Source organism: Pleurodeles waltl, chromosome 8, assembly GCF_031143425.1.
Source record: "Pleurodeles waltl isolate 20211129_DDA chromosome 8, aPleWal1.hap1.20221129, whole genome shotgun sequence".
Taxonomy (NCBI): Eukaryota; Metazoa; Chordata; class Amphibia; order Caudata; family Salamandridae; genus Pleurodeles; species Pleurodeles waltl.
The window spans coordinates 449,928,045-449,951,905 of record NC_090447.1 but is presented as its reverse complement, the minus strand read 5'-3'; positions in this window follow the sequence as shown (position 1 = coordinate 449,951,905).

Sequence of the window (23,861 nt, the reverse complement as noted above, 5' to 3'; positions counted from 1 at the left end):
AGTCTCCACGCTTTCCTCTAGCATACCAAAAAATACCAGTGATGGGCTGACCTTAGTTGTTCTGTCCAGTGTCTTGGGCATAATCTTATCTACTTCTTCCTAGAAGAGCAGGACCACTGGACACTGCCAAAACATGTGTATATCATCTGTTGAAGAGTAAATATTAGTAAATCTTTAGTGGCACAGAAGTCAGCACTAGGTGAGTTTATATTTGCATTTAAAGGCTCAACGTAGACAATTGCAGTAATATGTTTTTTTAAAACTGTAGTGTAAAATTGTGGTGGACATTGTGCCTACCGTGGCAGACGGTGTTCCTACCCGAACTGACAAAGTGTTAACATGATTTAACAATGTTGAAATACATAATCATTAGGATTAATTATGACGAGTAGAAATTAATATGATTTATGATGTTTTATGATTTATTAGTTTAAATTTACATGTGCACAGAAAAATAAATACACATCTTTGTCATATCTCATGTCATATATCAGTAAAGATTGCAATTAATATGGAAATACTTTTGCTCATATTGATGAGATATTATTAATGATGAATTCATAAGTTTGCATAGCACGTGAGTTTTATTAATGGTGATATTAATGCATTTATTATCTTGTGTTAGCATAACTAGGCCTAAAGTCTTCACATTTGCAGCAGTAGTAAAATGCCAAGACATATTTTCCCCTCTAAAATGAATTTTTCCATTAGGTTGTTTCATTTGAAAAGTGAAGATTCCAACTGTATTATTTGCAAGTTTTTCCCCCACTGACCTTGATTATGGCACAATGAGAGTTGGAGATTTGGAATTAAGACAGAACCTATTGTTTAAACGATCAGGTCTCATGAGAATCATTAGAACTGCAGTGAACCATGGGAAAATGTTGGAATGCATCAAGTAATGTACAGAGTTACTAGTTATTGCTGGTATCACACTAAAGGAGAGATGACTCACCCAGACCTAGGAATTGTCATCATTGTTGCAAATTCATCTTGTGATTTAACCCGTTCTGTGCCCAGGACGTAATGGTTACGTCCTGAGGCACAGTGCTGCTGTGCCCAGGACGTAACCATTACATCCTGGACACACAGCCCGCTCCCTCTGTGGGGTTCCCCCCGCCCTCCCAAGTCAGGGATGGAAGGGGAAGCCCTTCCCCTTCCACTCCCGACACCCCCCTGTGATGTCAGCACGCGAGCGCGCGCTGATTGTCACAGAGCCTCCCCCATCGCGCTGGAAGCTCAGCATCCAGCGCGATCGGAAGAGAAATGCTTTGCATTTCTGTTCCGATCACGTGGGGGAGGCCGAGAGAGGCTTCAAAGGGAAGGAAATTTATTTCCTTCCCTTTGAAGTCTCTCTCTGCGTTTTGGCAGCCGGATTGAAAGCAATCCGGCTGTCAAAACGCCCACTAGACACCAGGGATGTCTTTTGTAAAAATGAAACTGGCATGAGGGAGCGACCCCTTGAGCAAGGGTCGCTCCCAGGGGGGGCATTTTTTTAAGGCCTTTCTGCCCCCCAGGGGGGGCAGAAACCTCTAGGCACCAGGGATAATTTTCTTTTTTTTTTTTTTTAGTTTTTTTGTTTTAGGTGTGGGGAGCGACCCCTTAGGCAAGGGTCGCTCCCATAGGGGGCAAATTATATTTCGGCCATTTCTGCCCCCCTTGGGACAGGGAGTTTTTTTTTTTGTTCGTGAATTTCATGTAAGGGGAGCGACCCCTTAGGCAAGGATCGTTCCCCTGGGGGGCAAATTTATTTTAGGCCATTTCTGCCCCCAGGGGGGCAGACCAGCCTATTTTAATTAGGCCGATCTGCCCCCAAGGTGGGCAGAAACCACTAGGCACCGGGGAGTTTTTTAGTTGTTGTTGTTTTACAGATGGGGAGCGACCCCTTAGGCAAGGGTTGCTCCCCTGGAGGGGCAAATTGTATTTAGGCCATTTCTGCCCACTTTGGGGGCAGATCGGCCAATTTTAGGTTAATCTGCCCCCAAGGGGGGCAGAAACCACTAGGCACCAGGGATCTTTTTTTTTGTGCCATCACGCAAGGGGAGCAACCTTGTAGGCAAGGGTTGCTCCCCAGGGGGGTGGGGGGGGCAAATTTATTTTAGGCCATTTCTGCCCCCCCCCCAGGGGCAGATCGCCCTATTGGTATTAGGCCGATCTGCCCCCAGCGGGGGCAGAAACCTCTAGGCGCCAGGGCAAATTTTTTATTTTTTATTTTTATTTTTTAGAGATGGGGAGCGACCCCTTAGGCAAGGGTCGCTCCCCTGGAGGGGCAAATTGTATTTAGGCCATTTCTGCCCGCTTTGGGGGCAGATCGGCTGATTTTAGGTCAATCTGCCCCCAAGGGGGGCAGAAACCACTAGGCACCAGGGATCTTTTTTTTGCACCGTCACGCAAGGGGAGCGACCTTGTAGGCAAGGTTCGCTCCCCGTGGGGGGTGGGGGGGGGCACATTTATTTTAGGCCATTTCTGCCCCCCCTGGGGCAGATCAGCTTATTGTTATTAGGCCGATCTGCCCCCAGGGAGGGCAGAAACCTCTAGGAGGCAGAGCAATTTTTTTTTGTTTGTTTGTTTGTTTGTTTTTTTAGAGATGGGGAGCGACCCCTTACGCAAGGGCCGCTCCCCTGGAGGGGCAAATTGTATTTAGGCCATTTCTGCCCACTTTGGGGGCAGATCGGCCGATTTTAGGTCAATCTGCCCCCAAGGGAGGCAGAAACCACTAGGCACCAGGGATCTTTTTTTTTGCGCCATTACGCAAGGAGAGCGACCCCGTAGGCAAGGGTCGCGCCCCAGGGGGGGCGGGGTGAAGGGGGCAAATTTATTTTAGGCCATTTCTGCCCCCAGGGGGCAGATTGGCCTATTGTTATTAGGCGATCTGCCCCCAGAGGGGCAGAAACCTCTAGGCGCCAGGGCTAATTTTTTGTTTGTGTTTTTTTCTTTTTTTTTTTTTTTTTTTGAGATGGGGAGTGACCCCTTAGGCAAGGGTCGCTCCCCTGGAGGGGCAAATTGTATTTAGACCATTTCTGCCCCCCTTGGGGGCAAATCGGGCAATTTTAGGTGAACCTGCCCCAAGGGGGGCAGAAACCACTAGGCACCAGGGATCTTTTTTTTTGCGCCATTACGCAAGGAGAGCGACCCCGTAGGCAAGGGTCGCGTCCCGGGGGGAGGGGGGGGGCGGGGTGAAGGGGGCAAATTTATTTTAGGCCATTTCTGCCCCCAGGGGGCAGATTGGCCTATTGTTATTAGGCGATCTGCCCCCAGAGGGGCAGAAACCTCTAGGCGCCAGGGCTAATTTTTTGTTTGTGTTTTTTTTTTTTCTTTTTTTTTTTTGAGATGGGGAATGACCCCTTAGGCAAGGGTCGCTCCCCTGGAGGGGCAAATTGTATTTAGACCATTTCTGCCCCCCTTGGGGGCAAATCGGGCAATTTTAGGTGAACCTGCCCCAAGGGGGGCAGAAACCACTAGGCACTGGGGATATTTTTTTTTGCGCCGTCACGCAAGGGGAGCCACCCCGTAGGCAAGGGTTGCTCCCTGGGGGGGGGGGAATTTATTTTAGGCCATTTCTGCCCCCCCCGGGCCGGCTGAGTAGAGACCAAAATCTACAGGTAGGCACTTTGCAAAAAACACCTCTGTTTTCTGTAAAAAAATGGGATGTGTCCACATTGTGTTTTGGGCCATTTCCTTTCGTGGGCGCTAGGCCTACCCACACAAGTGAGGTACTATTTTTATCGGGAGACTTGGGGGAACGCTGGGTGGAAGGAAATTTGTGCCTCCTCTCAGATTCCAGAACTTTCTGTCACCGAAATGTGAGGAAAATGTGTTTTGTTAGCCAGATTTTGAGGTTTGCAAAGGATTCTGGGTAACAGAACCTGGTCAGAGCCCTACAAGTCACCCCATCTTGGATTCCCCTAGGTCTCTAGTTTTCAAAAATGCACAGGTTTGGTAGGTTTCCCTAGGTGCCGGCTGAGCTAGGGGCCAAAATCTACAGGTAGGAACTTTGCAAAAAACACCTCTGCTTTCTGTAAAAAAAATGGGATGTGTCCACGTTGTGTTTTGGGCCATTTCCTTTCGTGGGCACTAGGCCTACCCACACAAGTGAGGTACCATTTTTATCGGGAGACTTGGGGGAACGCTAGGTGGAAGGAAATTTGTGGCTCCTCTCAGATTCCAGAACTTTCTGTCACCAAAATGTGAGGAAAATGTGTTTTTTAGCTATATTTTGAAGTTTGCAAAGGATTCTGGGTAACAGAACCTGGTCAGAGCCCCTCAAGTCTCCCCATCTTGGATTCCCCTAGGTCTCTAGTTTTAAAAAATGCACAGGTTTGGTAGGTTTCCCTAGGTGCCGGCTGAGCTAGAGGCCAAAATCTACAGGTAGGCACTTTGCAAAAAACAGCTCTGTTTTCTGTCAAAAAATGGGATGTGTCCACGTTGTGTTTTGGGGAATTTCCTGTCGCGGGCACTAGGCCTACCCACACAAGTGAGGTATCATTTTTATCGGGAGACTTAGGGGAACATAGAAGAGCAAAACAAGTGTTATTGCCCCTTGTCTTTCTCTAAATTTTTTCCTTCCAAATATAAGAGAGTGTGTAAAAAAGACGTCTATTTGAGAAATGCCCTGTAATTGACATGCTAGTATGGGCGACCCCGGAATTCAGAGATGTGCAAATAACCACTGCTCCTCAACACCTCATCTTGTGCCTATTTTGGAAATACAAAGTTTTTCTTGACAGCTATTTTTTACTCTTTATATTTCAGCAAATTAATTGCTGTATACCCGGTATAGAATGAAAACCCACTGCAGGGTGCAGGTCTTTTATTGGCTCTGGGTACCTAGAGTTCTTGATGAACTTACAAGCCCTATATATCACCACAACCAGAAGAGTCCAGCAGACGTAACGGTATCTTGCTTTAAAAAATCTGACATTGCAGGAAAAAGTTACAGAGTAAAACGTAGAGAAAAATTGCAGATTTTTTCACCTCAATTTCAATATATATTTTATTCAGTTATTATTTTCTGTAGGAAACCCTTGTAAGATCTACACAAATTACCCCTTGCTGAATTCAGAATTTTGTCTACTTTTCAGAAATGTTGCGGTATCTGGGATCCAGCATTGGTTTCATGCCTATTTCTGTCACTGACTGGAAGGAGGCTGAAAGCACAAAAAATCTTATAAATAGGGTATGTCCCAGTAAAATGCCAAAATTGTGTTGAAAAATTGGGTTTTCTGATTCAGGTCTGCCTGTAGCTGAAAGCTGGGAAGCTGGTGATTTTAGTACCACAAACCCTTTGTTGATGCCATTTTCATGGAAAAAACCACAAGCCTTCTTCTGCAGCCCCTTTTTCCCATTGTTTAGAAAAAAACGAAATTTTCACTGTATTTTGGCTAATTTCTTGGCCTCCTTCTGGGGAACCCACGAAGTCTGGGTATCTCTAGAATCCCTAGGTTGTTGGAAGAAAAAGATGCAAATTTGGTGTGGGTAGCTCATGTGAACAAAAAGTTATGAGGGCCTAAGCGCGAACTTCCCCAAATAGCCAAAAACAGGCTCGGCACAGGAGGGGGAAAAGGCCTGGCAGCGAGGGGGTTAATATTCCTTGAATATTGATCTTTTTGTGTAATGTGGACTAATCAAATTGACCAATCGAATTGCTTTATTTTAGAATAGGAGAGGACATTCTACGTTTTGGGCAGTCTTCTCCAGAGACTTGTCCAGAGCAGAGCTCCTTTGAATCTTGAACATTACCGTGGCCCTTTCCTGACTTATATGGCAGCCCGTGTTCTGCACTTTCCCCCTGATGATGCTTCAAAGGGACCTTGACGAAGAACCACTGTTTTTTGTGTCCTCATTTGCCTCATACTCTTCCGTGCTGTTCTCCAAGTGCTTCCTCTTCTGATGTTACCCAGATACCTGAGGAGGTCAAGGATCCACAGCTAGGGAAGAAGGGGGTGCTGACTTATGGCTACCGGTTACCCGTCACCTCGTCTTGACCCCACGTGGCTGTAATCATTGGGCCTAGTTAAAATTTGCCCCTTCTTCCACTGCTAACCATCTTGTCAAGGGGGCCCCCAATTGCTATGCTTTTCTGATGTGATGTTGGCTTAGATCCATCTTGCACACAACAAAAATCACCAAATTCAACCAGTCTGCCTTTGAAGGACTAACCGGGGTGAACTATTGTTTACATATTTGTTTTCTGCCTAGTAAGACCAGGTAAAACAACAGTTTATCATTGCACCATTGGGGAACTCCCACCTCCGGAGATATCGCAAAAATAATTAATTCGGGGCTTACCTCCATACGAGTGTGGAAAACATTAAAGCACCTTACCAACCTCTCCTAAAAATAACTCCTGTATGTTGAGACAAAGCAGAAACAAATGGAGGTCGTCTGCTTTTAATAGACCACATTTCATACATTACTTATTCTCTGCTACCCTGAATTTAGCCAACTTCTTTGGTTTTCAGAAAGCCATGTGAAGGGAAAATAATTGGTTTCTTTTAAGATATACCAGTTTCACCATACTGTACGATGTTCAAAAGGACATTTGCATATTTAATCGATCCTTGCTTTTGAAATAGTGTCCCACCATAAAACCACAAGAAGATCAAAACCTCCATTCAAGATATCATGGAGAAGCCCATACCAGACCACCACTTCCTTCTTCAGATGAGGCCCATTAATTAGCAACTCTTCCAACTAATTTGTGCCAGTTTCTTCCTCCCCCAAAGAATGCTCCCAACTTTGTAATTGATAAAACTTAAATTTGGATACCTCACCCAATGTTTTTATCTGAACATCCTCCCAACAACACAGTTTCCTGTTTTGGAGGATCTTGTTGCATTCTGTAATACCTTCCTATAGTAAGATAGTTTTGTCTCTTGCCTGATCGGTGCCCACAAACGGGCGGCTGTCAGTAAGACTTTCCACCTCACCTTTTTAAAAGATTTCAGATTACCGAATGTATACATGGATTTCGACCCTCCACCTTCCACCTCCTTTAGCAAGGCTTTAACTGAGCTACCCCAGAACCATCCCTTTCAGACAGCAGAGCCTTTACATTCTTTAATTGGAAAGTCCAGGCATATAACTTCAAGCCAGGAAGTGCAATGCCCCCCTTATCGTGTTTCCTCCTCAACTTCCTTCTTGCGATTCTTGCCCCATTAGATTCCCAAATGAAGGAAATGAATTTACCATGCAGTTTTTGTAACCAGGCCTTCTTAAAATGCAGAGAGATCATATTAAATAAAAATATACATTTTGTGAGGATAGGCATTTTGACCAGGTTGGCGCTTCCAAGCTATGTTAACGGTAAATGAGACCAACTTAACAAACATCTATTTGCCTCCTTCATAGCCCTATTAAAATTTTATTCAGCAATTATCTCCACAGAGCTAGAGATCTTAATTCCCAAGTATTTCAGTTTCCTTTTAATTAAATCATGTCCTCTCTCCATATTCCATGCTATAATTTCTGTCTTTTACATGTTCACCTCATAACCCGATACTTGCTCAAATGCTGTTATTACTTGATCTAAACTAGCTAGAGTGGTATTAAGATCACTTTGTTGTAGTTCGACTCTCACCCCTAGGCGAGACTGCTGGTTTAGGGATGACAGCACATTTGTTTGTAGGTGACTGTAGGTGACTACGCCACTCCTACAACAAGTCGCAACTGTCCACCCAACCCTCCAGGCTCACAAGCAGTACCTCACCAAAACTCAGAGAGCAAAGGTGATTTCAGGCAGCCTTCCCCATGGACTATAGATAAGACATCTCAGGAAGGTACCCTTTTCTCTTGTTAGCAATAAGTCTCAGTCACACAGAGGCAATGAAGGAGATGCAGGAGAGTTTTCAATATATTTATTGAAGAGACTGCAATCTATGATGAAATGCATGTGCTGCAATGATTAGGATAAATCACCTGACTAAAAGCTAAATTGTGAAGATGAGAGTTGTGAATATGAAAAACCCCACCATCTTACAATAAACATGAGATATACAATTCCTAGCAAGGCAAACCTAATCTCGACCCTAGTGAGAGCTAGGTATGATAAACCTAATCGACAGGAGAAACGACAGGGGATTGACGGACACACAGTGAGTGCGCAGCATTCATGGCTGCTCGCAGAGGCTGCTCCGTGCTGGCGGCGGCCGTGGCGGGGGCCTGAGCGACGCCTGGAGGGAGAGTCAAGCGGGGACACGTCCACCGTCACCCCGAGCCCCCCGGAGAGAGGATCTGCACTCCCTGACCTCACCGAGCAGTTTCCGCCTCCCGAGAACGGGCCTCAGATCCTGCTGAAGCTATTGGACGCCATCGAAAAGAAAGGTCTAGACAACGAGGCACTGGAGGCTCGGCTGGCTCTGAGCTGAGACAGGCGCTGAGATCTGATTTCCTTTCTCTGAACCTGGAGCAGTTTGACGTGCGCGCTGTTGGTGAGGCTGTGAGGGGGTACCTGCTCGACCTGCCCACCCCGGTGGTACCTACGCTTCTCCACAGCGAAATCATCCAAACTCTGCAAGAATTCCCTCAGCAAGAGCACTGCAGGAAACAACTGTTTCTGGTTTTGGAGTCTCCAGCCATTCCACTCCAAAATGTGCTGACCTTCCAATGTCTGCTCCAGCATTTTGGCAAAATCTGTTGCGAAGCGGATAAAAACGGACTAACCCCTCGTGCCGTCGGTGAGACCTTCGGTGCCTTGATCTTTAGACTTTCTCGCTCTGAGGGTGGTCCAGATTTCTCAGCTTTGGCACTGGAACTGTTGGTTGATACCTGGACGCGCCGGAACTTTCCTCTTTGGAGCAGGAGCCCTTTAAATCTCACACAGCGCGCCCGCTGCTCGGGACGCGCCGGAACTTTCCTCTTTGGGGCAAGAGCCCTTTAAATCTTACACAGCACGCCCGGGCCAAGGGCGGGCCCGTCCGCGGCTGACAGAGGCTGGGCTGGGCCACCCCCCTGACATCTATCACCCAAGCAGGCCTCATTGGACTTAGCTCCACTTGCTATTGCCAACTCTGTGACCTCAATAAGCTGCTCTATTAAACCCAATACCTTATAGCTCAACCCTGCACCAACATCAACACCAGATGAGCAAAAGGAAAGCAACAAAGGCTGGGGCCGGGGTCGTGCTAAAAGCCAAGCGAAAAAGGCATAAGCACGTAGCTAGCAACTGCGTCATGGATAGAATCGACTCTCTCCTGGGTGAATGCAATGGAATACTAACTAGCCCCCAGGGAAACAATTCTATTGAAACTGGGGGGGAGCCCACATCAATTAACAGGAAGGATGGTCCCATGAAAATCGCTGAGATTTTCGTGAAACGTGGACAACAAGTCACTGACACTTCAGGGCAGGGCGAGAATAGGAACATCATCACCCATACCGCCCCTTCTCTAGTAGAAGACCTACCACTGGCCACCAACGATTTCATCCAGCTCAGCAACCGTTTTAATCCCTTAATCAACATCCCTGAATCACACGACGACATCAATCCAGGCACCCTGGCAGATGGGCCAGCAGCCACCAATATGCATTTTCCTCACGTAACCCCACAGCATATTGAATGCATACAAGTTCTAAAGAATGAAAGTCACAGAACTCAAGCTTATGGTTAACTCCTTAACTGCAATAGTAAAACAGCTAACTCACGCAAATAACACGGCCACCACAAACCTTGTCCAAAACCCAGCCCTATCAGGCATCACAACAAACCCGCACAACTTCCCAGCTTCTAGCCATGCCGGCCCCCTCCCCATCGGGGACAAGACCACGAACCCTTACCAGACACCCTTTTTCCACAATTCAGGCATAGGAAACTCACTAGACATCTATCATAAAACCCCCAAACCCATGAGCAACATAGCCTCAAAATACTCTGCAAAACCGGCCACTGATCGGTCCCATTCAGGTAACATAGTTTTAATGGTTAACGTTCCCAAGTTAACCACATTGACACGCAAGGAAGGGGCAGACTCTATCAAAAAAAGGCAATCCATTGGATTCGCCATGTCAGAGGCTGTCGTTCCATAATACGCGAGGACCTAATTAATGTAGTACGACGGCCAGACCCGGGAACTCACTTTGACATCTTAAAACTGACACTCAAGGACGGGACCATGGTGAACAACCTGGTGGCCCTAGATGCAAGAACAAGCCCACCGGCACACTCACGCATCCAGTTTAAATACCCCAGGCCACCTACGCACCACGAGGAGTGCTTGAGTTACCACCCAGCAGAAAATGTATCCACTCTTGATAAAAATGATTGACTCACACCCTTACCTAAAATCTATGCTGGCAAACCTTGCAACTCTCTAACATCTATCACCCCCAGATCTACCTCTTACCCCACTACTGTCTGTCCATGTATTCTCTCCCCTACCCATGACACTAAGACCACGGCCAGTCCACTGAGTAATCATGACAATGATGCACCTTCCATCTTGCAGGCGCATTGCCCACCAAACCATGTGCTGCTGGCTAGGCCTGCAAGCACTTCCCGGATCAGGACAAGGTCAGTTCCAACAGAGGAACATCACCAACCACCCCAGGCCCCACGGGTAAACATTGGTATCAACCCACTTCTGCTCACTCAACCACATCTGCCAGACCAACCCCCGACAGTCAACCATACAAACCCCAGGCATTTAGACAGGATTGTTCAGCCACAAACTGGGGTACGACTTGTTTCATGGAACGTGGCAGGTTTGAAATCTATCCTTCCCCTTCCATCCTTCTCCTCCTTTATTGACGAACATGACATATGTCTCCTCCAAGAGACATGGTCACTCGACCCACTTTTCCGAACAGGCTATACAAACTTCCACATCCCCGCTGTGGCCAGTACGAGAGGCAGGCCCTCAGGGGGTCTGACCATCTGGATCAAAACATCACTTAGCTGCCATATATCACAGCTACCTACCGACTCTCCCGACCTGTTAGGCCTTCGTCTATCCTTTGGGCCCGACTCTGTGGTGAACATCTTTAATATCTACACTCGAGGGGTCGGGGGGGTCAAGTCTCCAAAACCCTCTGCGCCCTCGTAGCCCTCTTACAGAACTACCCCCGCCATCACAAAACCATTGTGGCTGGGGACTTCAACGTCACATTCGAACCCCTTGACTGGGACGATCTCAGGTCCACCAACGAGGAGGATCAAGCCTGGTCTATCCCCGCCCTGTCAATCCCACCCATCAAGAGATGGACGCAGGTCGCTATCCAGGTCAAATCATTGACCATGGAGTTCGGGCTCAGGGGGTTAAATGGCAGAACCAAATCAGACACCAATGATAGTCACACGTTCAACAAAACCAACCACACCAGCAGAATCGACTATTGTCTATTCGATATAAGACCATGGCCTCTAGTCATCGACATGACGATCACTGAAAGGGCTGAAAGTGATCACAACCCCCTCTCTGTCCACACATTTGCTCTAGGTAATCTCCCATCCACGTCTAACTCCCCAGCAGTAGCACCCGAGGGCATTAGCCTGGCCAACAATAAATGACACCTAAAATGGGACAAGGTCGTGGCTCGGCCCGCACTCATCAACGCTGAAAATAACACCCTAAAACTCACACTAATGGGCCTAGAGGCAGGTCCTGCAATTCCCTACCAGGAAATAAGCTTAATTCACACCTCCTGCTTTAGGGATATCGCAGCCCACTTCTCAGTACCCCCAGCCCACGACGACAAACGACCCATAGGTAGGCACCGCTGGTTCAACAAAACGTGTCGGTCCTTAAACAAGCGCTTAGTTCAAGCCATTAAATCCAAGGACCCCACCGCCATTCACGTAGCTAGGAAGTCCTATAAATCTGCAATACGCATAGCCAAGCGTGACCAAGATAATAAATGGTGGACAGCACTCAGTGACGCTGTGCGGGAGAGGAACCATAGTCTGTTCTGGTCCCTGGCAGCACGAGGCCCAGAAACCAGTGGTTTGGACATCACAACCAATATTGCCCCGAGAGACTGGGTAGTTCACTTTAGCAGCCTGTACTCCCCTGATCACGATAGTCCCATCCCTGTTTGCACGGGCCCCCACCTAAATCACCCATTAGCACCCACCACCGCAGCACCCCTGTTGTTTTCCCAAAGTGACATAACCTATTCTCTAAGCACCTTAAAACGCGGCAGGGCCCCTGGATCAGACTGCGTCCCAGCAGACCTGTTCTCAACAGACCTAGCATCTTGGTCAAGATACCTCACCATTATAGCTAACGCAATAGCATCTGGGGCGCCAATTCCCGAGTCTCGGAAAGCGGCTCTTGTCATTCCAATCTTTAAAAAGGGCGACAGATCACTTCCTTGCAACTATAGACCTATTAGCCTAATTGACTGTGTCCAAAAGTCTTCTGCCACTGCCTCCTAGGAAAGATCGAAGAATGGATGACTGAAAGCGATATCCTTAGCCCCCTCCAAGCCGGTTTCCGGAAGAAAATTTCCACCACTGATCAAGCCCTCAGATTCCTATTATTATATTGGAAAACAGTGTTCATTGGTAAAGGCAGCCTTTATGTAGGTTTTGTGGACCTCAAATCTGCTTTTGACCTAATACCTCGCAACAAACTATGGTACACTCTCTTTCGGTTGGGAATCCCGGAGCACATTCTTGCCATTCTGATACGACTCCACGAGGACAACTACGCACAAGTCAGGTGGGGCAACAAGGGCCAACTAACTGATAGAATCCACGTTTCCCAGGGTGTGCGGCAAGGGTGCGTACTTTCCCCGACCCTCTTTTCCCTGTATATCAATGAAATCGTCCCCTCCCTCCTCAGACTGCAGGCTGACGCACCTTCACTCGGCACACAAAAAATCCCAGTCTTACTCTTTGCCGATGACACCCTTCTGATATCCAAGACCCCTAGTGGTCTAAGGAAACTCCTTGCGTGCTTCGAGCATTTCTGCTCATCACAGGGACTCGAAATCAACGCCTCGAAAACAAAACTAATGTCCCTCAATCCCCACAGATCTTTTAAAGGGAAGTTTACTCTAGAGGGCTCCACACTTGAGAAGGTGGGCATTTTCAGCTACCTGGGCATAACATTCACTGACAACATGTCTTGGAAGCCACGCATAGGAAAACAAGCCCTAAAACTAAAACAAACAACAGGGGTACTACTAAAAAAAATTCACCTATCACACACAAAACCAATTCGCCCAGCATTACAGTTATACGAAGCCCAGGCCGTTTCTTCAGCGCTTTACGGGGCTGAACTATGGGGCTATACCAAAACCCAAGACTTAACCACCGCTGAAAACAACTGTAGGAAAGTACCATCTTGCCTGGCATGTTACCCCCATTTTTCACTGTATATATGTTGTTTTAGTTGTGTGTGTCACTGGGACCCTGGTAACCCAGGGCCCCAGTGCTCATAAGTGTGCCTGAATGTGTTACCTGTGTAGTGACTAACTGTCTCACTGAGGCTCTGCTAATCAGAACCTCAGTGGTTATGCTCTCTCATTTCTTTCCAAATTGTCACTGACAGGCTAGTGACCATTTTTACCAATTTACATTGGCTTACTGGAACACCCTTATAATTCCCTAGTATATGGTACTGAGGTACCCAGAGTATTGGGGTTCCAGGAGATCCCTATGGGCTGCAGCATTTCTTTTGCCACCCATAGGGAGCTCTGACAATTCTTACACAGGCCTGCCACTGCAGCCTGAGTGAAATAACGTCCACGTTATTTCACAGCCATTTTACACTGCACTTAAGTAACTTATAAGTCACCTATATGTCTAACCTTTACCTGGTAAAGGTTAGGTGCAAAGTTACTTAGTGTGAGGGCACCCTGGCACTAGCCAAGGTGCCCCCACATTGTTCAGAGCCAATTCACTGAACTTTGTGAGTGCGGGGACACCATTACACGCGTGCACTACATATAGGTCACTACCTATATGTAGCTTCACCATGGTAACTCCGAATATGGCCATGTAACATGTCTATGATCATGGAATTGCCCCCTCTATGCCATCCTGGCATTTTTGGTACAATTCCATGATCCCAGTGGTCTGTAGCACAGACCCTGGTACTGCCAGACTGCCCTTCCTGGGGTTTCACTGCAGCTGCTGCTGCTGCCAACCCCTCAGACAGGCAGCTGCCCTCCTGGGGTCCAGCCAGGCCTGGCCCAGGATGGCAGAACAAAGAACTTCCTCTGAGAGAGGGTGTGACACCCTCTCCCTTTGGAAAATGGTGTGAAGGCAGGGGAGGAGTAGCCTCCCCCAGCCTCTGGAAATGCTTTGTTGGGCACAGATGTGCCCAATTCTGCATAAGCCAGTCTACACCGGTTCAGGGACCCCTTAGCCCCTGCTCTGGCGCGAAACTGGACAAAGGAAAGGGGAGTGACCACTCCCCTGACCTGCACCTCCCCTGGGAGGTGTCCAGAGCTCCTCCAGTGTGCTCCAGACCTCTGCCATCTTGGAAACAGAGGTGCTGCTGGCACACTGGACTGCTCTGAGTGGCCAGTGCCACCAGGTGACGTCAGAGACTCCTGCTGATAGGCTCCTTCAGGTGTTAGTAGCCTTTCCTCTCTCCTAGGTAGCCAAACCCTCTTTTCTGGCTATTTAGGGTCTCTGTCTCTGGGGAAACTTTAGATAACGAATGCAAGAGCTCATCCGAGTTCCTCTGCATCTCCCTCTTCACCTTCTGATAAGGAAACGACCGCTGACCGCGCTGGAAGCCTGCAAACCTGCAACATAGTAGCAAAGACGACTACTGCAACTCTGTAACGCTGATCCTGCCGCCTTCTCGACTGTTTTCCTGCTTGTGCATGCTGTGGGGGTAGCCTGCCTCCTCTCTGCACCAGAAGCTCCGAAGAAATCTCCCGTGGGTCGACGGAATCTTCCCCCTGCAACCGCAGGCACCAAAAAGCTGCATTACCGGTCCCTTGGGTCTCCTCTCAGCACGACGAGCGAGGTCCCTCGAATCCAGCGACTCTGTCCAAGTGACCCCCACAGTCCAGTGACTCTTCAGTCCAAGTTTGGTGGAGGTAAGTCCTTGCCTCACCTCGCTGGGCTGCATTGCTGGGAACCGCGACTTTGCAGCTACTCCGGCCCCTGTGCACTTCCGGCGGAAATCCTTTGTGCACAGCTAAGCCTGGGTCCACGGCACTCTAACCTGCATTGAACGACTTTCTAAGTTGGTCTCTGGCGACGTGGAACTCCTTTGTGCAACTTCGGCAAGCACCGTTTCACGCATCCTTGTAGTGCCTGTTTCTGGCACTTCTCCGGGTGCTACCTGCTTCAGTGAGGGCTCTTTGTCTTGCTCGATGTCCCTTCTCTCTGCAGGTCCAATTTGCGACCTCCTGGTCCCTCCTGGGCCCCAGCAGCCTCCAAAAACGCCAAATGCTGGATTTGCGTGTAGCAAGGCTTGTTGGCGTTCTTCCGGCGGGAAAACACTTCTGCACGACTCTCCAAGGCGAGCGGGATCCGTCCACCAAAGGGGAAGTCTCTATCCCTTTTGTTTCCTGCAGAAACCTCAGCTTCTTCTGTCCAGTCGAAGCTTCTTTGCACCCGCAGCTGGCATTTCCTGGGCATCGGCCCATCTCCGACTTGCTTGTGACTTTTGGACTTGGTCCCCTTGTTCCACAGGTACCCTATATTGGAAATCCACAGTTGTTGCATTGCTGGTTTGTGTCTTTCCTGCATTATTCCTCTAACACGACTATTTTGTCCTTAGGGGAACTTTAGTGCACTTTGCACTCACTTTTCAGGGTCTTGGGGAGGGTTATTTTTCTAACTCTCACTATTTTCTAATAGTCCCAGCGACCCTCTACAAGGTCACATAGGTTTGGGGTCCATTCGTGGTTCGCATTCCACATTTGGAGTATATGGTTTGTGTTGCCCCTATCCCTATGTTTCCCCATTGCATCCTATTGTAACTATACATTGTTTGCACTGTTTTCTAAGACTATACTGCATATTTTTGCTATTGTGTATATATATCTTGTGTATATTTCCTATCCTCTCACTGAGGGTACACTCTAAGATACTTTGGCATATTGTCATAAAAATAAAGTACCTTTATTTTTAGTATAACTGTGTATTGTGTTTTCTTATGATATTGTGCATATGACACTAAGTGGTACTGTAGTAGCTTCACACGTCTCCTAGTTCAGCCTGAGCTGCTCTGCTAAGCTACCATTATCTATCAGCCTAAGCTGCTAGACACCCTATACACTAATAAGGGATAACTGGGCCTGGTGCAAGGTGCAAGTACCCCTTGGTACTCACTACAAGCCAGTCCAGCCTCCTACATTGGTGGCAGCGGTGGGATAAGTGCTTGAGACTACTTACCACTCTTGTCATTGTACTTTTCAAAAGAGAAAAATATACAAAACAAGGTCAGTGTATATACACATAGCGAAAAAGTTTTGCATTTCCTCTTTTCACTCTTTTCTAAGTGCTGAAAAGTACTTCTAAACTTTCAAAAAAGTTCTCAAAAGTTTAAAAAGTTTTTTTTCTGTCTTTCCAAAAAGTTCTGAAAACTTTTGTCTCTTTCTCTATCACTTTAACTCTCTCTAAAAAATGTCTGGCACAGGCCAAAGTGTTGATCTGTCCAAACTTGCATATGACACTAAGTGGTACTGTAGTAGCTTCACACGTCTCCTAGTTCAGCCTGAGCTGCTCTGCTAAGCTACCATTATCTATCAGCCTAAGCTGCTAGACACCCTATACACTAATAAGGGATAACTGGGCCTGGTGCAAGGTGCAAGTACCCCTTGGTACTCACTACAAGCCAGTCCAGCCTCCTACATTGGTGGCAGCGGTGGGATCATTTAGTGGAAAAGGTAGGGATAGGCTCCTTACTGTGAAAGAAAATGATGCCAATAATTTCCAAGTTCTTAAGAATGCACTCCTGGATGGTTATGGCTTAACCACTGAACAGTACAGGATAAAGTTCAGAGAGACCAAAAAGGAGTCTTCACAAGACTGGGTTGATTTCATTGACCAGGCAGTGAAGGCCTTGGAGGGGTGGTTACATGGCAGTAAAGTTACTGATTATGACAGCCTGTATAACTTAATCCTGAGAGAGCATATTCTTAATAATTGTGTGTCTGATTTGTTGCACCAGTACTTGGTGGACTCTGATCTGACCTCTCCCCAAGAATTGGGAAAGAAGGCAGACAAATGGGTCAGAACAAGAGTGAACAGAAAAGTTCATACAGGGGGTGACAAAGATGGCAACAAAAAGAAGGATGGTAAGTCTTCTGACAAAGGTGGGGACAAATCTAAAAATGAGTCTTCATCAGGCCCACAAAAACACTCTGGTGGGGGTGGTGGGTCCAAATCCTCCTTTAATCAGAACAAGGAAAAGAAACCATGGTGCTATTTATGTAAAATAAAAGGCCATTGGACAACAGATCCCAGTTGTCCAAAGAAAGGCACCACAGCTCCTACCACTACAACCCCTACTGCTACACCTAGTGTCCCTACTAATAGCAGTGGTGGTGGGAGCAAACCTACTAATAGCCAATCCAAGGGAGTAGCTGGGCTCACTTTTGGTAATTTAGTTGGGGTTGGTCTGATTAGGGAGACCACAGAGGCGACTTTAGTCTCTGAAGGGGCTATTGATTTAGCCACTTTGGTTGCTTGCCCCCATAACTTGGAGAAGTACAAGCAACTAACCCTAATAAATGGTGTTGAGGTCCAGGCCTACAGGGACACAGGTGCCAGTGTCACAATGGTGATTGAGAAACTGGTGCACCCTGAACAACACATACTTGGACACCAGTACCAAGTAACCGATGCTCACAACATAACACAAAGCCACCCCATGGCTGTTGTAAATCTCAACTGGGGGGGGGTAACTGGTCCAAAGAAAGTTGTGGTAGCTTCAGATTTACCTGTAGACTGTCTATTAGGGAATGATTTGGAGACATCAGCTTGGTCAGATGTGGAGTTGGAGGCCCATGCAGCAATGCTGGGCATCCCAGGGCATATTTTTGCTTTGACAAGGGCTCAGGCCAAAAAGCAAAAAGGACAGGGAAGCTTGGATCCTGGAAAAATGGACCAAGTGCTCCCTAAAGCTAGGGCTAGTAGAAGCAAACCACTTCCTACTATCCCTCCCTCTACAGTGGATTCAACTTCTGAGGAAGAAGAATTCCCTCCCTGTGCAGAACCTACACCAGAGGAGCTGGAAGCAGACACTGCTGAGCTTTTGGGTGAAGGGGGGCCTGCCAGAGAGGAGCTGAGTGTGGCACAGCAAACCTGTCCCACATTAGAGGGTCTCAGACAGCAAGCTGTCAAACAGGCTAATGGGGATGTCAGTGACTCTCACAGAGTTTACTGGGAGGACAACCTCTTGTACACTGAGCATAGGGATCCTAAACCTGGAGCTGCCAGGAGATTAGTGATTCCTCAGGAGTACAGAAAGTTCCTCCTAACACTGGCACATGACATTCCCCTAGCTGGACACCTGGGTCAAATGAAAACTTGGGACAGATTGGTTCCATTGTTTCATTGGCCTAGGATGTCAGAGGACACAAAGGAATTTTGTAAGTCCTGTGAAACCTGTCAAGCCAGTGGCACGACAGGTGGCACTCCAAAGGCACCCCTTATCCCACTGCCTGTGGTTGGGGTTCCCTTTGAAAGGGTAGGGGTTGACATAGTTGGCCCCCTTGACCCTCCTACTGCTTCAGGCAATAGGTTTATCTTGGTGGTAGTGGACCATGCCACAAGATATCCTGAAGCTATTCCTTTAAGGACCACTACAGCACCTGCAGTGGCAAAGGCCCTCCTGGGAATATTTTCCAGGGTGGGCTTCCCAAAGGAAGTAGTATCAGACAGGGGAAGCAATTTCATGTCTGCATACTTAAAGGCCATGTGGAAGGAGTGTGGTGTAACTTACAAGTTCACAACACCCTATCATCCACAAACAAATGGACTGGTGGAGAGATTTAATAAAACTCTCAAAGGCATGATTATGGGTCTCCCTGAAAAACTCCGCAGGAGATGGGATATCCTTCTACCATGCCTCCTTTTTGCCTACAGGGAGGTACCCCAGAAAGGAGTGGGCTTCAGCCCCTTTGAACTTCTTTTTGGACACCCTGTTAGGGGTCCACTCACACTTGTAAAGGAGGGTTGGGAACAACCTTTAAAAGCTCCTAAGCAGGATATTGTGGACTATGTACTTGGCCTCAGATTAAGGATGGCTGAGTACATGAAAAAGGCCAGTAAAAACCTTCAGGCCAGCCAAGAGCTCCAGAAGCAATGGCATGATCAGAAGGCTGTTTTGGTTCAGTACCAACCAGGGCAGAAAGTGTGGGTCTTGGAGCCTGTGGCCCCAAGAGCACTCCAAGATAAATGGAGTGGACCCCACACAATTGTTGAAAAGAAGGGTGAAGTCACCTACTTGGTTGACTTAGGCACTGCCAGGAGTCCCCTTAGGGTGCTCCATGTCAACCGCCTGAAACCCTACTATGACAGGGCTGATCTCACCCTGCTCATGGCAACTGATGAGGGACAGGAAGAAGACAGTGATCCTCTACCTGATCTCTTCTCTTCCACAGAACAAGATGCTCTTGTGGAAGGTGTAGTTTTGGCTGATTGTCTTACTGCTGAGCAGAAAGATAATTGCATAAATCTCCTAGGACAATTTTCAGAACTCTTCTCTACTGTGCCAGGCACCACTTCTTGGTGTGAGCACACTATAGATACTGGAGACAGTTTACCTGTCAAAAGTAAGATCTATAGGCAGCCTGACCATGTCAGGGACTGCATAAAGCAAGAAGTTCAGAAAATGTTGGAACTAGGAGTGGTTGAGCACTCTGACAGTCCATGGGCTTCTCATGTGGTACTGGTACCAAAACCCAATTCTAAAGATGGAAAGAAGGAAATGAGGTTTTGTGTAGACTATAGAGGTCTCAACTTGGTAACCAAAACTGATGCTCACCCTATACCCAGGGCAGATGAGCTCATAGATACACTGGCATCTGCCAAGTATCTAAGCACTTTTGATTTGACTGCAGGGTATTGGCAGATCAAATTGTCAGAAGATGCTAAACCTAAGACTGCATTTTCTACCATTGGAGGACATTACCAGTTTACTGTAATGCCTTTTGGTTTGAAAAATGCACCTGCCACTTTTCAGAGGTTGGTGAACACAGTCCTGCAAGGGCTGGAAGCTTTCAGTGCAGCATATTTGGACGATATAGCTGTCTTTAGCTCCAGCTGGGATGATCACCTGGTCCACCTATGGAAAGTTTTGGAGGCTCTGCAAAAGGCAGGCCTCACTATCAAGGCTTCAAAGTGCCAGATAGGGCAGGGTAAGGTGGTTTATCTGGGACACCTTGTTGGTGGGGAACAGATTGCACCACTTCAGGGGAAAATCCAAACTATTATTGATTGGGTTCCCCCTACCACTCAGACTCAGGTGAGAGCCTTCCTAGGCCTCACTGGGTATTACAGGAGGTTCATTAAGAACTATGGCTCCATTGCAGTCCCTCTTAATGACCTCACATCCAAGAAAATGCCTAAAAAGGTATTATGGACAGCAAGCTGTCAGAAAGCTTTTGAGGAGCTGAAGCAGGCCATGTGCTCTGCACCTGTCCTGAAAAGCCCTTGTTACTCTAAAACATTCTATGTCCAAACTGATGCATCTGAATTAGGAGTAGGGGCAGTCCTATCACAACTTAATTCTGAGGGCCAGGATCAACCTGTTGCTTTTATTAGTAGGAGGTTGACCCCTAGAGAAAAGCGTTGGTCTGCCATTGAGAGGGAGGCCTTTGCTGTGGTCTGGGCTCTGAAGAAGTTGAGGCCATACCTGTTTGGCACTCACTTCATTGTTCAGACAGACCACAAACCTCTACTTTGGCTAAAACAAATGAAAGGTGAAAATCCTAAATTGTTGAGGTGGTCCATATCCCTACAGGGAATGGACTATACAGTGGAACATAGACCTGGGAGTAGGCACTCCATTGCAGATGGACTCTCCAGATATTTCCACTTAGACAATGAAGACTCATCAGGTAATGGCTAGTCTTATTGTCCTTCGTTTGGGGGGGGGTTGTGTAGGAAAGTACCATCTTGCCTGGCATGTTACCCCCATTTTTCACTGTATATATGTTGTTTTAGTTGTATGTGTCACTGGGACCCTGGTAACCCAGGGCCCCAGTGCTCATAAGTGTGCCTGAATGTGTTACCTGTGTAGTGACTAACTGTCTCACTGAGGCTCTGCTAATCAGAACCTCAGTGGTTATGCTCTCTCATTTCTTTCCAAATTGTCACTGACAGGCTAGTGACCATTTTTACCAATTTACATTGGCTTACTGGAACACCCTTATAATTCCCTAGTATATGGTACTGAGGTACCCAGGGTATTGGGGTTCCAGGAGATCCCTATGGGCTGCAGCATTTCTTTTGCCATCCATAGGGAGCTCTGACAATTCTTACACAGGCCTGCCACTGCAGCCTGAGTGAAATAACGTCCACGTTATTTCACAGCCATTTTACACTGCACTTAAGTAACTTATAAGTCACCTATATGTCTAACCTTTACCTGGTAAAGGTTAGGTGCAAAGTTACTTAGTGTGAGGGCACCCTGGCACTAGCCAAGGTGCCCCCACATTGTTCAGAGCCAATTCACTGAACTTTGTGAGTGCGGGGACACCATTACACGCGTGCACTACATATAGGTCACTACCTATATGTAGCTTCACCATGGTAACTCCGAATATGGCCATGTAACATGTCTATGATCATGGAATTGCCCCCTCTATGCCATCCTGGCATTGTTGGTACAATTCCATGATCCCAGTGGTCTGTAGCACAGACCCTGGTACTGCCAGACTGCCCTTCCTGGGGTTTCACTGCAGCTGGTGCTGCTGCCAACCCCTCAGACAGGCAGCTGCCCTCCTGGGGTCCAGCCAGGCCTGGCCCAGGATGGCAGAACAAAGAACTTCCTCTGAGAGAGGGTGTGACACCCTCTCCCTTTGGAAAATGGTGTGAAGGCAGGGGAGGAGTAGCCTCCCCCAGCCTCTGGAAATGCTTTGTTGGGCACAGATGTGCCCAATTCTGCATAAGCCAGTCTACACCGGTTCAGGGACCCCTTAGCCCCTGCTCTGGCGCGAAACTGGACAAAGGAAAGGGGAGTGACCACTCCCCTGACCTGCACCTCCCCTGGGAGGTGTCCAGAGCTCCTCCAGTGTGCTCCAGACCTCTGCCATCTTGGAAACAGAGGTGCTGCTGGCACACTGGACTGCTCTGAGTGGCCAGTGCCACCAGGTGACGTCAGAGACTCCTGCTGATAGGCTCCTTCAGGTGTTAGTAGCCTTTCCTCTCTCCTAGGTAGCCAAACCCTCTTTTCTGGCTATTTAGGGTCTCTGTCTCTGGGGAAACTTTAGATAACGAATGCAAGAGCTCATCCGAGTTCCTCTGCATCTCCCTCTTCACCTTCTGATAAGGAATCGACCGCTGACCGCGCTGGAAGCCTGCAAACCTGCAACATAGTAGCAAAGACGACTACTGCAACTCTGTAACGCTGATCCTGCCGCCTTCTCGACTGTTTTCCTGCTTGTGCATGCTGTGGGGGTAGCCTGCCTCCTCTCTGCACCAGAAGCTCCGAAGAAATCTCCCGTGGGTCGACGGAATCTTCCCCCTGCAACCGCAGGCACCAAAAAGCTGCATTACCGGTCCCTTGGGTCTCCTCTCAGCACGACGAACGAGGTCCCTCGAATCCAGCGACTCTGTCCAAGTGACCCCCACAGTCCAGTGACTCTTCAGTCCAAGTTTGGTGGAGGTAAGTCCTTGCCTCACCTCGCTGGGCTGCATTGCTGGGAACCGCGACTTTGCAGCTACTCCGGCCCCTGTGCACTTCCGGCGGAAATCCTTTGTGCACAGCTAAGCCTGGGTCCACGGCACTCTAACCTGCATTGAACGACTTTCTAAGTTGGTCTCTGGCGACGTGGAACTCCTTTGTGCAACTTCGGCAAGCACCGTTTCACGCATCCTCGTAGTGCCTGTTTCTGGCACTTCTCCGGGAGCTACCTGCTTCAGTGAGGGCTCTTTTTCTTGCTCGATGTCCCTTCTCTCTGCAGGTCCAATTTGCGACCTCCTGGTCCCTCCTGGTCCCCAGCAGCCTCCAAAAACGCCAAACGCACGATTTGCGTGTAGCAAGGCTTGTTGGCGTTCTTCCGGCGGGAAAACACTTCTGCACGACTCTCCAAGGCGAGCGGGATCCGTCCACCAAAGGGGAAGTCTCTAGCCCTTTTCTTTCTTGCAGAAACCTCAGCTTCTTCTGTCCAGTCGAAGCTTCTTTGCACCCGCAGCTGGCATTTCCTGGGCATCGGCCCATCTCCGACTTGCTTGTGACTTTTGGACTTGGTCCCCTTGTTCCACAGGTACCCTATATTGGAAATCCACAGTTGTTGCATTGCTGGTTTGTGTCTTTCCTGCATTATTCCTCTAACACGACTATTTTGTCCTTAGGGGAACTTTAGTGCACTTTGCACTCACTTTTCAGGGTCTTGGGGAGGGTTATTTTTCTAACTCTCACTATTTTCTAATAGTCCCAGCGACCCTCTACAAGGTCACATAGGTTTGGGGTCCATTCGTGGTTCGCATTCCACTTTTGGAGTATATGGTTTGTGTTGCCCCTATCCCTATGTTTCCCCATTACATCCTATTGTAACTATACATTGTTTGCACTGTTTTCTAAGACTATACTGCATATTTTTGCTATTGTGTATATATATCTTTTGTATATTTCCTATCCTCTCACTGAGGGTACACTCTAAGATACTTTGGCATATTGTCATAAAAATAAAGTACCTTTATTTTTAGTATAACTGTGTATTGTGTTTTCTTATGATATTGTGCATATGACACTAAGTGGTACTGTAGTAGCTTCACACGTCTC